Source organism: Corvus hawaiiensis, chromosome 11 (genome assembly GCF_020740725.1).
Source record: "Corvus hawaiiensis isolate bCorHaw1 chromosome 11, bCorHaw1.pri.cur, whole genome shotgun sequence".
Lineage (NCBI taxonomy): Eukaryota > Metazoa > Chordata > Aves > Passeriformes > Corvidae > Corvus > Corvus hawaiiensis.
Window position 1 is genome coordinate 6,926,317 of NC_063223.1, and position 16,306 is coordinate 6,942,622.

Consider the following 16,306-nt stretch of genomic DNA (forward strand, 5'->3'; position numbering starts at 1 on the left):
CTTCTCCATCATGGGGAAGTGGTCCTTTCCCAGGTGTGTGATGGAGCGAGACAAGCATCCTGTCCCAGGTGAGCATCTCTCCTCGAGCCATAGGGAGAAAGAAGGTGAGGAGGATCAATAGGGATGGAGCTCCAGAGGAGCAGAGAGAAGAATTTGAGACAACAGTGAAGGCCTAGAGCAAGGAAGGAGTTGAGGGATGAAAGGTGGCAGAGGGGATTTGGGAGAAAACGCTGAGGGGAGGGATGCAGGGTCAGGAGCCTGGGCAGCAGCAAGTGCTCTGTGGGGCACTGGAGGGAGACCAGCAAGGTGGCACTAAACCCTGGAGAAGCCCTGCTTGGCTTGTTCTCTCCTGGGCCTGTAGAATGTATTTCTACACAGATTTTCCTGGAAGTGAGGGCAGATCTGCTTCCTTCTGCCTGTGACCTGCAGCTTGCTGGCAAACGTGGATGCAAATGCCACATCCCAGATGAGCATCGTGCATGCAGATGGCTGGGATCAAGGTATCAAAAGCCACCTCCCCACGGCAGCACACACAGCCCATGGCCAGCTCAGCCCCTCTGCCCTTCCCTGCACAGGGGGGAAGCCAAGCTGTAAGAGCAATGCAGTGAAATAGCAAATTGACCAGTAAAAGAAATCAGTAAATGAAGGGAACAGCTATTAATGTGCCAAGCCAAGATGTGTAATTATACCCTAGGACTTTTCCAAACTAATACATGTTAAAGGTGTAAACCTATTAAAGGAGAGATTTTTCTGTACAGGGAACTTACATAGATAGAAGGATTTACACTGTATTTTATTCTTGTATTATAAGGTATAAGGAACATTTGAGCAAATCCAGTCATTCCTATTATTACAATATCGTACGTTTTTCATACCATTTTATGCGGTTCTTCAAAAACTTTGGCACTAATTCTCTTTATATTGTTAGGAATTTTCTCTTAAAAACAGAATTCTTTTTCTCAAATAGTTAATTAGATTTTGAACTTCAAATACAGTACTTTTTTTTTTTTTTTTCCTCCCAAGAATAGGGGTGTTAGATCCATTGTGCTGGCCAAATTACAGTTTGGATAGTTACATTCTCTCTGCTTAATCACCCTGCAGTTTCATTCGAGTGAAGGATTTGGTGCCTCAGGTGTCCTGAATTCCTTCAGGGCTCTGTAGGGCGAAGCTGCTGCCACCGTCCACCCCAGAAGGGGCTGCATTTGAGGGCAGAGAATTGTCTCCTTCCAGAGATCAATTTCTGTCTCTCCTGTTTCACTTTGCAGTGAGTTTCTGCTTTTCCAACCCCAAATCTTTAGAGTCATTTGAGGGATTTCTCTTGCTACAGGAAGCCAATTTTTTTGTCTTCAAGGGACCACAGAAAAATTCCTTTATTTGCTTGTTCACCTTTTGCCATGATGGGTGCAGCAAAGGAGCAGGTCTTGGCTGCCACACCACATCCTGTCCCAGCTCCAAGACCTGCTGCCTCTCAGCATCCTCTCTTTTCTTGTAGCTCAGGGTTGGGGAGGGGAAAGGATTGGAATACGCAGAAGCTGGATTTGGATAGGAAATGTTGATGGGTCATAACCCTTCCTCACAGACAGGAGCTGCATTTGCCTGGAGAAGGGAAGCAGGAGGGGAGGACCCTGTCCTTGAGTTGAGTTTGGGCCCGTTTATTTGGAATGAAGTGATGGATCGTGGCATTGCGCTGTGAAGGGCCGAGTGGAAGTACAAAGGAAAAGCCTAGAGCACACAGTGAGCCCTGCTTAGTTATGCACAAAGGACTCTGAGCCGGCCGGATGACCCCAAGGGATCGGAGAGCAAAGTCCTGTGGCTGGGGTGTTTGCTTAGCCAGCACGGCTGCCTGTTTCTCGCCCATGTGAAACCAGATGTGCACCATCAAAATGACTGACGTGGCCAAAGGCCAGGGGATGGCTGTGCTGAGGCTAGGGCTTCTCCTGCCCTGCAGTCTTGTTTTCCCAAAACAACAGCAGCTCCTCCTCCCCTCCCCTTCCCCATCCTGCTGGGCTTAGTGAGGGGATGCTCCTGACCCAGAGACAGTGAGGAAGAGGAGAAGCACTCTGTGCATCACAGGGTGGTGTTCATGAGGACACCTCCTCACCAAGCCCTGCTTCCTAAAAAGCTCTTTTTCCATATGAATTTGATTCCTGGAGTCACAGTACTTTTTCTAGCAGGAGCAGAGATCCCAGTGCCACTTCCAAACTCTATCCCTATGTAGCACCAGCAGTGTCACAGCTTTTCTGTGCACTCCTATCTAACCACGAGGGCTGTTGACTAAACACCTCTTTAGGAAATAATTCGAGTTGCTTTGTTGCATGTATCAACTTAATTGTTTTGCTTTTTAAAGAAGAGAAAAAGCTCTTCCCTTGGCTGCCTTCTTTAAAAAAAATTAAAAATAGCTTTTGAATATTGGAAGAAAACTTGGAACTATGAGCCAGCTAAGTAAACTGTATCTTGAAACTTCAGGGACTACTGAAATAGGAACAGTGGCCCATTACTACTAAGAAGGTGTTTTATTGAAAATGTTCTGATATGCGTTCCCAAGAGAGTGAGTGAAAAATGACAATGCCCAGTGGTGATAGAGGGTGTTCTCAACAGGAGTACCAGAATACAGAGCTCAGTGCTCCTGGACTGTGAGCACAATAGTCTGATAGGTGTTTTTACCTAAAGGGACCCACAGTTAATCAGTTTTATTTTAATTTATATCTCAGGTGATAAATTCCTGTGTGTAGGTTGGGTTGTTGTGGAAGCAGACCTGGGCTGTTAAAGAGGATCCTTTTGAGTGAGGTGAAGCATTAAGTCTCCTGATGAGAGAGGCAGATTACCAGGAGAGGGCAGTGCTTCCAGCACTGCATTCCACACCAGCCCCCAAAGAGGGGTAATCCAGCCCAAAACACCCAGCTGGGGACCCTGGGGTGGCTCCAGCCCGCAGTGCCTGCCTGCCTGCACTGCGACACTGGGCAGGAGATGATCTGGGGTGGCCAGGAGTTCACTGGTTAATACTTAACAGGCAAAAATGTGTTTGATTGACGTTTGTTTTGTTGATGTTTCATTCTGTGGTTTTTTTTCTTACCATGGCAACTTTAACATCACGACAAAACACCTACTTTTCCTCTCGGAGCCATTGCTGTTGTCATGCCCATTGGGTTATTTTGGTAGACAGGACTTGTTCTTTTCAAGTGGAGGTGTTGCCATCTCCTACCAGATACCACCTCCAGTCTTTCCTGTCCAAAGAAGGTTTTCTCTGTGTGAACACTGTGTTTCGACCCATGGCAAAAAAATGGAGTTTTAGTGGAAACTGCAGCATTTCCCCTACTGTACGTGACATAAATGTCATCTCACATAATTAGGGAAAGTAACTGAGAACAGTTAGTGGTGATTACCTCTCAATATATTGTGTACTTTGGGGCAGAAAAATAAATTATGAATAATGCCCAAGCATACTTGGAACAATTTGCACACTGTGCTGTGAGTGATGCAGACCTGCTGGTAGAAGAGTGTGCTAATAAATTTTACTTTGTGGCGGAAACAAGAGATTACAGTTTATTAGGAAAGGAGATGGCAATTTATTAAGATCAATCAAATATGAATGCAGAGCAAAAACGATGCCATTTTTATTTATTTATTTATCTAGAAGCATGGGAGGGAGCAATTATATAAAATTTGTTGTTTACCTGTGATGTTTGATTCATTATTAATATTTTTATGTTTAGAGGGAACCATAATTTTGCTGAAATGTCTTCCATAACTCCTGTACAATCATATTCATAACTCACCTGAATGTTGACACATCCTGCTGTGTATATATAAATTAACTAGTAACACTGGCATTATAAAATGATGCATTAAATGAAGATGTGAATGGTAATTTAAAGCATGCCATGAAGTGAAATTTAAACCATTGGTACAACACTGAGGGGATTTAAAGAGCCTTGTTCATGCAGAATTTGCAGGGCCAGTAAGAAAAATGACAGTTTCGCATCAAAAAAAAAAAGAGCAACAGAGACACAAGGATTACTGAAATGCTAATTGCTTTGGCGTTCTGATTTGTTAGACACCATCAGCCTAAAAATCACTTTTCTGCCTGAAGATACTTTACCATAAGGGCATTAGCTGAGATTATTAAAAATGACCCAAAAAAACTGTTTACTTGTCCTTTTTCTCAGCACTTTGTGGGTTATAAGTTTCACTGTTTCCTGTTTAGTCAGTTGTTTTCCCCATTTGTTTTTGTAGGTCTTTCAAACAGCAACAAGGGAAAATGAAGCATTCTCAAAACAGGAAAATGTGATTTAACCCCACAAAAATGGGCCTGGGGATCCAGGAGTGGGAATAGTATCCAAGACGGCCTTTTTCCCTCAGAACTGCAAACGGCAGCTTGCTTTTCAAGCGGCCCATGGCTCCAGTCCGAGTGGTGAGCAGCCTGGTTTGGCACTTGCCTTTGCCAGGCTTGGCAGTGGCCCCGCTGGGCGGGTGGGCTCCTCTGTGCCACAGCAGCACTGGCACCTAAGTTCAGCTGAATTACTCCCAAATTTGTATTTGGGAAGCAGCGCACAGGATTTGGCCCAGTACCAGCTGCCAGAGAGCAAAGTGGGACCTATTTGGCTGTGCCTGCCAAGGGGAACATCCCGAGGACTAAGTGCAGATGTATTGTCTTAGGTAGAAATTGCCTCATATTAGGACCAGACATAAAATTGACTCATTTGGGGCAGGTTGACTCTGGTTAGAGAAGATTGCACTTTGTGGATGTCTTGTCTTTTCTTTTTTTTCTCTCCTGCCCTGCAGGCAGCTGAGGCTTTTCTTTAGGCAAGTCCGTGGTCTCTGCATGGATAGGTACCTGCAAAAGTCTGTGAATGAAGTGTACATGTAAAATAATGGCATTGCAAAATCATTTATTCCACTGTATTCGTCATAATGCATAATCTATTCCTCTCACTTGGACCTTAGAGCTTAGTATCCAGTGATTATTTTCTTTCAGCTAAGTGAAAGATACTACCACCCAATATGGATCAGATCCCATGTGCACACAGTGCCAAATAGCCATCTAGCCTGCAACGCTCTCTCCCAGTTATTTTTAATGTATTACTTTATGTGTTCTGTTTTGAGCATCCCTGTCTGATGGTCTCTGTCTGTGATGACTCTTCATAATTGAATGGAATTAAAGTGGGAGTTTATGGTTCTTCCTGGTCTTTTAAAATATTTTGCTGGCTTAGAAATGCATTATATTTCATGGTGACCTTACTTAACAAGTGCTACCATCTCCGTTACTAAGGCTGAAGTTTTTAGCCCACAGCAGATGTTGGCTGAGCTTGCAGGTATGAAGCTTTTATATGAAAGGGTATAAAACGCTTTAAAAATACGGCTTGCAGGTTCTGTGGCCAGCACTCAGTGCTTAGACAGCACCTTTCATTTTTCAAAGTGTTTTGCAAATATTGGTCTACAGAAGATCCTGAAATGAGTTGTATTATCCCTGTTTTGCAGATGAGGAGGCAGAGATGTTGAGGCCATTGACTGCCTTGAAAATCATGCAAAGCCAGGCCAGAAACACTGCAAACTGAGCTCTCAGAGAAGGAGGCATCCTCAACATCTGAGACATTAAAAAAGAACTAAAAACGCAAAAATTCCTAGGTGACTTGCCCAAGACTGGGGAGAACTGTCAGTGCCAGAGCCAGCACTGTGCTTTTGTTTCACATGTAGCTCTCGCAGCCTTGGGCTTGCGTTGAGACATTACACTTTTTCTTTGCCCCTGGAAAGAAGAGAAATGCCTTGAGCAAAGTGGTAGGCTTCGTAGAATCCCCTTTTTTTTATAAATAGAGTAAGGCAGAGCTTGGCCCACAGGCGTGTGATCAGTTGGTGACCAGGGCAGAAGGAGGGCACTGGCCTTGGACTGAGCTGTGTGTGCCTGGATATGGTGACACTGGAAAATAAGAATTGATGATGTGAGAACAGGATTGAGGCTCGTGTGTGTGAGAAGTTTCTGCTGAGGAAGACAAAATGGATCAAAAGATTTCCAAACTGGGGTCTGTAGAGCATCCTCTGGTGGTCTGCAGAGACTGCCTGGGCACACACCCCCTGCTCATTTTGGCTGCAGAGTTGGTCCGGGTGTGTTAACACTCAGAGCCTTCCTAATGCTGCTCCTTCGCCGTCGGGGCTGTTGGGAATGCTGCCACAGCAATGCTCGTAGAAATACAGCAGGAAGGAGGAGGTGGTCCGCAAGAGAAACTGTTGAAAAGTTTAAGTCTGTGTATTCTGTCATATATTTCCCAAAGCAATCCAAATTCCTCGAGATTACTTTGAAGTCCAGGACAGGGAGGATTTCTCTTAAGCACAGGTGATAATTATTACTAGCCCGTTGCATGCATTATGGTTTATGTTATTGCTGAGCTCCCAGCGTGTCGGGGGTGTGTGTGTACGTTGTGTGCTTGACTCTGCACAGATATAACACGGATAAATCCTGGCTGTTCCCATGCCCTGTCTGTGCTGACCTGCTCAGGGCGTCCATGCCCCTTTAAGAGGCAGGCGCTTTCTGATTCATGTAGGCTGTTTCTGGCAGATTTAGGGTCTTGGAAAAGATGCCCTTAGTCCCTTATTAAATATTCATAAGAGGGTGGGGTCACATTTTTGTGACCTGAAAAAAATCCCATTAATAAATTTGTTATCTGACACGAAAACACTTTAGGGTGGAAAGCAATCCGTATCGCATCCCATTTAACATCAGATCACAAGTTGTCATTAAATTGGGTCCTTTGTCTTTGCTTCTTGTGAGGTTCTTCAGCAGCATCACTAATGGGGCTATTGTCTGACAGCCCCGACTCCTGCAAATAACGGGAGGTTCTGCTGGGAATGGTGTAGGGCAGCTTCCGTCTGCTCTTGTACTTGCACGTAAAGTAACCGAGGAGTTACTCTCTGTATCAGTTTTGTCTTCAGAAACTATGTGAAAATGTAAAAAAAAATCTTATTGAAATAGGGGGAGAGATTTTACCAAATATTGCTGCCTGAGATGAAGTAGTTGGACTCGATGATCTTTGTGGGATGCAACTCAGCATATGCTATGGATGGGAGCTTTTTGGGGAAGGGAAAACAGGGCACCAGGTGTGTGGCAGTCCTTAGGTTAAGAGAGAGCACACGGACAGGGCGTCGAGTTTGGGTGCTGAAGTCTGGACAAGCATTTTTTGGAGCTCGCCCGCCTAAGTTTGTGAAGCTTATTCTGAGTGAGGCGTACCCCACGTTTGAGAGGTGCCCCAGACCCAAACACAGCGGATTTGCGTGCACAGGGCTCGGCTGCCTTAGATCCGTGTGGCCGTGGATGTCCCCGGGCAGGGCTGGCAGGGGACCCCTGCCCGGGGTACAGGGGTACCGCTGGTCCCCAGGCGCGGCCGAGGGAGGAAGGGGAGATGCCCCCCTCCGCAGGCCGGGAGCTCTGCCACGTTTTGGTGCAAACTCCTATCAGAGGCACCTCGTGGTTGCTTTTTTTATTATTCTCACTGCTATTTTCCGATACCGAAATCCCGAGGTTGTGTGGCAGAGGAGTCGGTCAGGCAGCAGGAGAGCGACAGCCACTTTCCGCGGGAGACGAGAAAGTTGCGGGGCGGGCAGGAGGCTCCCCCCCCGGAGCCGCGAGCGCGCTGTGCCGGCGCTTTCCCGGCCGTGCCGGGGTCCGGGGGGGTGTCCAGCCGGCGGTGCCCGGGCGGGGGGCGGGGGCGGCCCGCGGGGCGCCCCGTTCCGGGGCGGGGTGTGCGCGGCGGCGCAGGGCGGGGCCGCGCGGGTGGCGGCGCGGCGGCGGCGGCAGCCCGCGAGCAGCGCGCCCCGCACTCCGCCCGCGCCCGCGGAGGCTCCGCACCGCTCCGCGCCCGCCGCTCCGCCAGCCCGCTCCATGGCCCGGCGCGCCGCACGCCGCCCGCCGCCGCCCAGGTGGGTGCCCCGCGGGGGGACCGGGAGGGGGAGGCCCGCGCAAAGTGGCGGAAAGAGCCGCGGCGGGCTGGAGGAGCCGCGCGGTCCCGGCTTCTCCGCGGGAGGAGGAGGAGGGAGGGACGGAGGGAGGTACGGAGGGGACAGCGTGTGCGCCCCGCAACTCGCCGGGGGTTTTTAGAAGTGATGAGCGGAGCGTGTCGCCTCGCGCCTGTCGTGACAGTCGCGGGTGCGCGTAGCCGCGCGGGCTGTGCCGCAGCGCTGGAGTTGGGAAGAAGAGGAAGGAGGGAAAGTGCACGGAGCCGGATAAAACACAGTGTCAGGTTTAAATGTCAGGAACCGGGATCGCTGAATGGATTCGCCAGTCAATTTACCGGGGGAAATTAAGTGAGTGAGCTTTGTTTTTGACATTGACTGGTGCTGTGAACCCCGGCGAAATGGATGTAACGGGATCTCGGCGCAGCCGGGCTCGGTGTCAGCGTTGCAGTGCGAGTGAGCTGAAATTTCGAGGGTGGTGGTGGCGGGGAGGAGGGAACCCTTAGGAAGTGGGTGGTAAGTTTAGAGCAAAGTGCATATACACTCTTCCTCTCTGGAATTAACTCCTTCAAAGCCAGCTTGTCTCCGAAAACAGTGAGAGTTGTGACTTGTCGTTGTGCTGGTGGCAGGGAAAAGCCCCTCGGTAACACGACACAGTCGTCTCGGTGCGTGTGCTGGCGTTTGACACGCTACCATTTCATATTTTTAAATAAAAACAAGTTTGGTGGCAGGAAATGTGAATCATGCAGGGCGACCAAGATCTGTTTATGAAAACCAAACGGTTGGATTTATTCTAGCCGTGAGTGTTGAGTTGTGAACTACAATAAATCGCTGAAGTTTATTTCTAATAAAAACTGACTTGCGCATGCTAGTTTGCCTTTTTATAAATAAACTGAAATGTTAAAATCTTTTTTTTTTTTTTTTATTTGGATCACAGCTGATTTTCATGCCTGATGCTCCTGGGCCCAATCCTGGAATGCCTTGTGCATGTGCAGTAGCTGTAGTAGGACAGGAGTCTCTTTGCCTCCCTCTCCCCCTGGAGCTGTAAGCACCCTGCCTGGTAAATTAGTATTTACCAGCTCGAACCCCTCATAAGTGTGTTTAATGTGCAGAGCTTTCAGGCATCTCGCACATCTTTTACACCAAGTTAAAAGGCATTTCTGTTTGCTCCAAAAAGTCACGGCTACAACACATGTGTACATGTGCATATGTCATTAGAGTGTGCTTCTGTCTGGTAAAGAAATGGCTTTTGTTGATTGTATATTTATTGTAGTAGCAGTCTAGGAAGTCTCTAAAAGCAGGCTCTGTCCTCTCCTCGCAGCCAGCGGAAAATCTGCTGTCAGAGGGCTTTCAGTGATCTCCTGTGGCTACGTCCAAAAAATTTCATTGATAAGGCTGCAGAGATGAAACCCGAGTCCTGCCTAAACAGAGTAGCTGCCTTGGCCTAGACTGTGATAGAGCTGAACTGCAAACTGATTGGTCTGACACTTTATAATCAAAGTTGATTTATTGTTCATTAGTAGTGCATTAGCCCTTTCAGGCAAGACAGTTATTTGTGTAGTGGCCTGTCAAACAAAAGACCGCTAGCACCTGTCATTTCTAAACCATGAGATAAGCAAGCAGATACTAAGATAATGCAAATAGGAATACAGTGGAATGAGGTTAAGTTCTAGCATTTTCTCTTTAAGAAATACTGGTTTATTTAACGTGTTCATGTTTAGCAAATAGAGGAACTGGATTATAGAGTGAAGGGGTTCTCCTGCACCAGGACTGTCAGGAGGAGAAGGTGCTGGGAATGAGCTGGGCATCCGTGGCATGTGGTTTCAGGGCACCTCGGAGGTGAGGAGGTAGTTGGGGCAGATAATCAATTGGGAAAAGCCAGTCACTGATACAGAAGGAAGATGTAAATGCTGCTCCATAGCCTTAATTTAATTTTGTTTGATTTTGGTTTTAGTGTGAGAGCAAGACCAAGGCACTTTTTGTGCTTTTTTTCCTGAGTCCTTCCCCCTCTTCCCAATGGACAGATGTCATGAAAGGATGCTCTTACTGGCAGGGGTTAATTATATGAAAACTTGATGACATCACAGCAGAACTGTGAGAATGTCAAAATACATCTGCTGCCATATTCAGACATATTGCTCTCCCTCCTCTCCCCCTATATCAGCTCCCCTCCCCTCTCAAAAGGGAATGATCTCATGACATAAAACAGAAAACAACACAAGTGTCAAAAGAAAACAAAATTAGTGAACTTTTGTCTGCCACCATAGAAACGAGGATTAACTTATGTTATTCCAGAGCATGGAATGGAGACTATCTGCATGAGGATATATAGTGTATTGTCTTCTGTGAATTTTCATTTGACAGGGATTTTGGAGGCTGTGATCTTAATTAAATCTCAACTGACTCAAATAATGCATCTAAAGGCATGCAGTGTTGCGTAACCTTGCTGAGTTGGTAAACCATAAATCATCAGAAAGCTTATGATAGGAAGGGCTGCTTTGAAATTTTTTTTGTTTGCTACAGTTGGTTTGTTTTTTTTTCTGTCTTGTTTAACATTCACTTTACTGTGCTGTGCCATTGTGCCCTCCCTTTTCTAAGCAGTGTTATTCTTGCTTTAAAAAAGAAAAAGAAGCTCTGAGACATGCTCTGACCAGTCACTCAGCTGAACTAAAGAGAAGTCATAAATACAATGGGATTGACAGGGAAGAAATGAAATCCCTGCGCTGGCTTTGCAGGGACCTCAGTGCTCAGGGGAAGGTGTGGGTGCCTCACGTTCTTCTAGAACTGGATGAGCCCTGCACAGGTTTTAGAAGTGTCACTCTTAACGTCACACTGAAATTTGTGCTGGGGTGTGAATCGCGATCAGACCTCACAGCAGAGTCGTGGCACGTCACCCCTGGGTTGTAATGGGTCACAGATGGATGATTGCACTGATGGACGGTGGGCTCTGATGTCTGCGCGAGTCAAGTTGGTTTTAGTTGTATGCAAGGAAGAAAAGGGTTGCAACAGTTGTGTGGAGAAGGATAAAATGGATTTTTAAGCATTGAAAGCGAGGTAGAGCAGTCAGAGCGATATCTTATGCACCATTTTAACCTGACAGCACTCAAGCGCTGTTGTTGCTTGAGAATGAAGTTGTTTCTAAAATGCTGAAATGGTTATTTCAGTGCAAAATGCCCTGGTTTCTGTGTCTGTGATTACATGCTCCTGCAGCTGAAGAAAGGTAAGGGGAGAAGGATTTTTGCATTCAAAAGTTTAAGGAGTTTCAGAGGCTCCTGTGCTTTCCTGCTCTGTATTTCTTAGTCTTTCCAGAGCTGCTGTAGGCAAACCTGAGCTGGGAGGACACTGCACTTGGATTTACTTTCTGTAAAGCTTTCCCAGTAGCAGGATAACTTACTGGTGTTGTTTTTCTCCCCTCTTTGCTAGGGAAAAGCGGTAGCAGGGGTAGTTTTATCAACACCTGCAAAACTAGATTGTGGGAAAGTCCTGACACCATAAGCCAAATTTGTTATTGTTTGGTGAAAGACTTGGCTGGTTTTAAGCAGTTTGTTTGTTTTATTGAAAGCAGAACTGCATTACTGGAAACTACTTTGCTGTAGTTCAGTTAAAATGTCCTGTCCTTTTTTGTTTTTATAAGGTGCTTACATGTTCAGCTTCGCTTTCCAGTTACAAGGAAAGGAAAAAAAAATCCACCATATACTCATCTGCAGATTAAAGTGGCTGTGTAGAGACTGGGAGAGAAGCAACACTGGCAAATATCTCTGCCCCAGCCTTTTTTTCTCCTATTTTTTTCTTTTTTTCTTTTTAACATTTCCAGCACTGTTTCCTGCACTAGCAGGAGGATCTGTAGTCTGTATTGAAGTTGAATGAATGTTAGAGAATCCAGACTGAATAATGAACAAATAAGTGGAATTGCTAATTGTTCAGTACACTAGTTTTGGACGGATTTGCCTTCATTGATTAGGTAAGATGCTCTGTTATTTGGGAGGGACAACACCCCCTCCTCCCTAAACTGACAACGGGTTTTAATTTTTAAGCTTTATTTTGCCCTTAAATCTGAAACATCATTGTTCAAATAACTGAGAACAAGGTAAACCAACAACATCAAAAAGGTCGGCTTCTGTGATTTCTCAAGGGCTTGTTATTTTGTACTTTCCAATTCTATTTGATGTCTTGACAAAACAAGATGACACAAGGGAGAATACATTAAATTTTGATTTTCATCTAACCTGTTACAGTAGTGGCAGCTTAATTTCTTTTACTTTTTACTGAAGACGGCTTTTTGCACAATTACTCTAATTGCCACAGCACTTTATGAGAAGGTTTCTTTACGGGTTTCCCATTTGCCTTGATTTTGTGAGGCATTTTTTTGAACGTGCTTTGACCTTTAACACGGCGAGCTGGCTGGTTGGAGTGCGTCTTCATTAGAAGTAAATCAGTGAATGGCAAAATTGTCAAAGAAGCAACTGATGTTTTCTCATTATAATCTAATTTGCACCGTTGTGCTTAGCTGTGATGTTCAGCTGTAGGTGTCTGCCATAGGTGTGAAAACCTGCACATTTTTAAGCAAATAAAGTTTACAACTGTTATAAAGGCATCACTTGGAACCAGAGTGGCAAAGCCAGCCTGAGTGTTTAAGCAGAACTCTGGTTTGTGTGGGAAATAAACAGCATGATTTAACCAGGAGGATTTTTTTTTTAGAGAATCACTGATTTTTTTTTTTTTCCAACTGGCCACGACAATGTACGTCATCTCAAATGCCCTGAGTTTGAAGAGCAGGCAGCTGTGGATTTGATTCTTGCAGGAGAAAATAGCCAGGGATGTAGAAGAGGGCTCATCCTTCCTAGAAATCTGTTGGGAGTTGCAGTTCTTTAAAATCTGCCATAAAAAAAAAAACAAAAAAGCCCCTCTGTATAACACTTCCCTTTCACTCACATGAAATTCTGGGCATATTAAATGTTGCTGGTTCAATCACGGGCTTTTATTATTTAATTAAGCTCTCCATAATGTATGTATGAATTAATACACAAATGTAAGGAGTCTGACACCATGATCATTCTCAGTATATTAAGGGTGTTTGGGAGAGAGGGTTTCAAGGGGTTTTCAAGGGCTTTAGGGGTATTTTGGATGTTTCTAAGCAGGATTGCTTTTGGTTTATTTGAGGCTTTTTTGGCAGAATATGTTGATCTAACATTTCCTTTCCTAAACTCTGGAAAAAAATGCAGGGTTTTTTTCCTTTTTTTTTTTTTTTAGTTTTAAACTGACTCTTTATAAAATCACCACTGTTTGGAACCATGTAGAGCAGGTTATATAATTTTTCCTTTCATGCTAGAAACGGAAATAAAAATGGTAACTTTTTAAAATGTAAAAAATGATGATGGTAATCTCGAGCTTAAAATCTCACTCATTTTATTAAAGGGGTATTTGAATGTGTGTGTATGTTCTGGTTTAGTCTCTATTTGACAAATGTTAGATGTAGAAAGGATTTAATTTATGTAAACTTTATATTTTTATGCAAATTAAATGAGTATTTATTATAGCAGAAACAATTATCCTGGCACTTAGTGAGAAACCTGGTATGCATGAGAAGTGGAAGATAAGATCAGATGTTTCATTCTGTAAACAAATACAAAAATATTCCCGTTTTTCCTCAGCTAGAAGAGAATACAGAAGACGACAGACATCCTGATATGCCAGGGAATGTCAGCATAGCCCATCGGTCTGCTTTCTGTGGGTCAGAAGGAGATCTTCTCTCCTGATAAAATACAATAAACAAAATTATAATAATAAAATGCTAATTTAATTTTAAGGAGGTTCCCCCCCCCACCCTTTTAATAGGGAGTTGTATTGTTACAGAGAGCACAGTTATGCTAATGACAGACTACTTAGCTGATTTTACATTAATATAATAAACATTACCTGTCTTAATGCGCTGTGCTGTATTACGGCAAAAGAACTAAGTCTAAGAGTGAGATTCCATTTCGTATAATGAACCAGCACTGCAGTTCCTGCGTGAATAATTCCGACAGCCGTGGTTTTGTGTTTCGATTTTGGAGGATGAAATACTATGTCGGAAATGTTTTAGTGTCAGGATGGAAGCAGGTCCTGCCTGCCTTCAGCACTTTTTATTTTGCTGGGCTCTGCTCTGGCTTGTGGCATCGTGCCTCTCTGCTTGCCAGGGTGTCAGTGCTTTATCTTCTCCTGTTTTGCATTGTTTCGGCTGAAATTTTTTTTTTATTTTAAATATATTGCCTATAATAGCTCGCTAACAGGACAGCTCAAGTTCATTGTTTGGTTTTGCCTGGCCATAGCTATTTTTATTGTAGTTCAGTATTTTTAACTGTTCCTCAGCGACTTGTTCTTTTCTGTGTTCAGCTGTTTTGCTCCGTGTAACTTTTATCACAAAATCTTTAACCGAAGAATTGCTGTTTGGAAATCCAAGGTGCCTGGTATGAGGGCTTACTGAAATCAAGTTCAAACATAGATCGCAGGAGAAAAGGATTTTCTGGCAGAGTTATTCTTTATGAATTAAGGAAATCCTCCCCATCTTCCATGCATGCCTGCTAACAGTTAGCAGGACCACAGCTGTATCTAGCATCGGAGGCACAGGGTGTGAAAATGGCTTTTTTTTTTTTTTTCCCCTCTTCATACAAGATTAAACTACTTGAAATTATTTAGCTAGTATTTAATTATATTAATATCACTGAAAATGAGGGAATGGAGATGATTAAATAGGACTAAATCATTTTCATCCCCGTGACCCTTGTCTGGGTTGTGTGGAGGAGTGACAAATGCATCCCTGCTGTAATTTCACGGGGAAGTTAAAGGGGAGCTTGGCCCAAGTTTGTGGCCCAAGTTTGTGAAAACAGAGCGTTTGTAGGGCTTGAAATGGGAGGGTCTCAGAGGGGACTGCGGGGCCGGGAGGGCTTTGGGGATGTGGAGGAGCAGAGGCAAAACCCTGGGAGAAGCAGTGAGCGAAGACAATTGTGAGTATTAAAGACATTTTTTGCCGTTGATGGTATTAGCATGTCAGCAGGTCCATACTAGCACAGCTCCCAAAGCCAAATTGCAGCTGTATTTTTACCTTTGCTGCCAGGTTTACGTGCAGCTGGGTATCTACCACACCCTATTGTTATCAGTCAACAATACCAAAAGTAGTTCATTAATCATATCAATAACAACAATCATGTTTCAAGTGCAAAATAGAAATAAACAACCTGAAAAAAAAAAAAGATTGATTTCTTCTCTGCATGCTAACCTAGCATTCTTTAAATATATCTGCCAGTAGTTTAATTTGAACTTCAACTCCCTGAAGGCAGTAAGACAGAATTATTTTAGTTCTTCATAAACTGCCTTCTGTGATTCATTGTTAACTCATAAAACACACTCATTTTCATGTACTTAAACAGTTAAGTCATTTTTAAAGTTGGTTTGTAATTTTTTTTGGCAACACATTTAAGTTGACATCTGAGAGATAGAAATCTAAAATGAATTTATAGCTCTTGGTTTAGGTTTCACTTACTATCAGACAAAATATCAGAAATAAATATTTTTTATCTAACATAATGTAAAGTATATTGCACAGTATCTAAAATAAAGTTTAGTTTTGACTGAATACACTCAAAAAGGGACCCATAAATATTAGAGAGCTGTAGTTAAGAACTTACATGACTGTTTTAAATACTATTGATTTAAACCACTGGCTAGATTTTATGAATCAAAGTGTAATTTCCAAGCTTTGGCTATATTTCTCATCACTAAAGCACTCTCTCTTGTGTGCCTTTAGCAGCTTTCCAGACATTCAACACGGGATTAAATGATAGTAGTTACAATGATCAATAGGTTAAGACCGGTACAATCACTCTTACCGCTAATGACCTCGGTAGTAATGGGTAATAAAGTGTGGGCTATAATAGCCTATTGCTGGTGCTGCATGCCCTTTGATTCCTAGTATTACCAGGGACTAGCTACATGGAAAAGTTGGACGTTGGGAGTTAAGAGAGTGGATATATAGGCCATCATTCTTAACTATTTAAAGTCCCTCAGACCGATGTGTGTGCCCACGCTCGTCCGGCATGTGTGTTGTAATTTTTAACACGATAGTTTCTGGTTCATTTGAATTCGTTTGTGCGAGGTTTCCGTAAGCTGCTTTCGTGATAAACTAAAGTACAGGCCTTGGCTAAATGCGGCTGTTAGCTGTGTTTATAAATGGAAGGCAGCACCTTCTTTAGAAGCGCAGGTGTGGTGTGAAAATGTGGTTTCAGATGGTAAAATGAAATCGAAGGGACCAACACAAACTTGCGCCCTGTGTACTTGTACTCTGTAACTGTGTGCAGCACATACATGATTTTTTTTTTCTTTCTACTTA

General features: G+C 44.0%; 1 protein-coding gene across 20 annotated transcripts in view; it reads left to right on the plus strand.

Annotated features, from left to right (window-relative positions):
* Positions 1 to 16,306, plus strand: part of FOXP1 (forkhead box P1) — a 383,585-nt gene that overhangs the window by 288,564 nt on the left and 78,715 nt on the right. The window contains exon 1 of one of the 20 annotated variants that reach the window (XM_048315197.1): positions 7,859 to 7,908. The exons of the other annotated variants lie outside the window; for them this stretch is intronic. The gene's annotated coding sequence lies outside the window, so the exon portion shown is untranslated. Of the gene's footprint in view, positions 1 to 7,858; positions 7,909 to 16,306 lie in introns of those variants that run through there. 20 annotated transcript variants of the gene reach the window in all.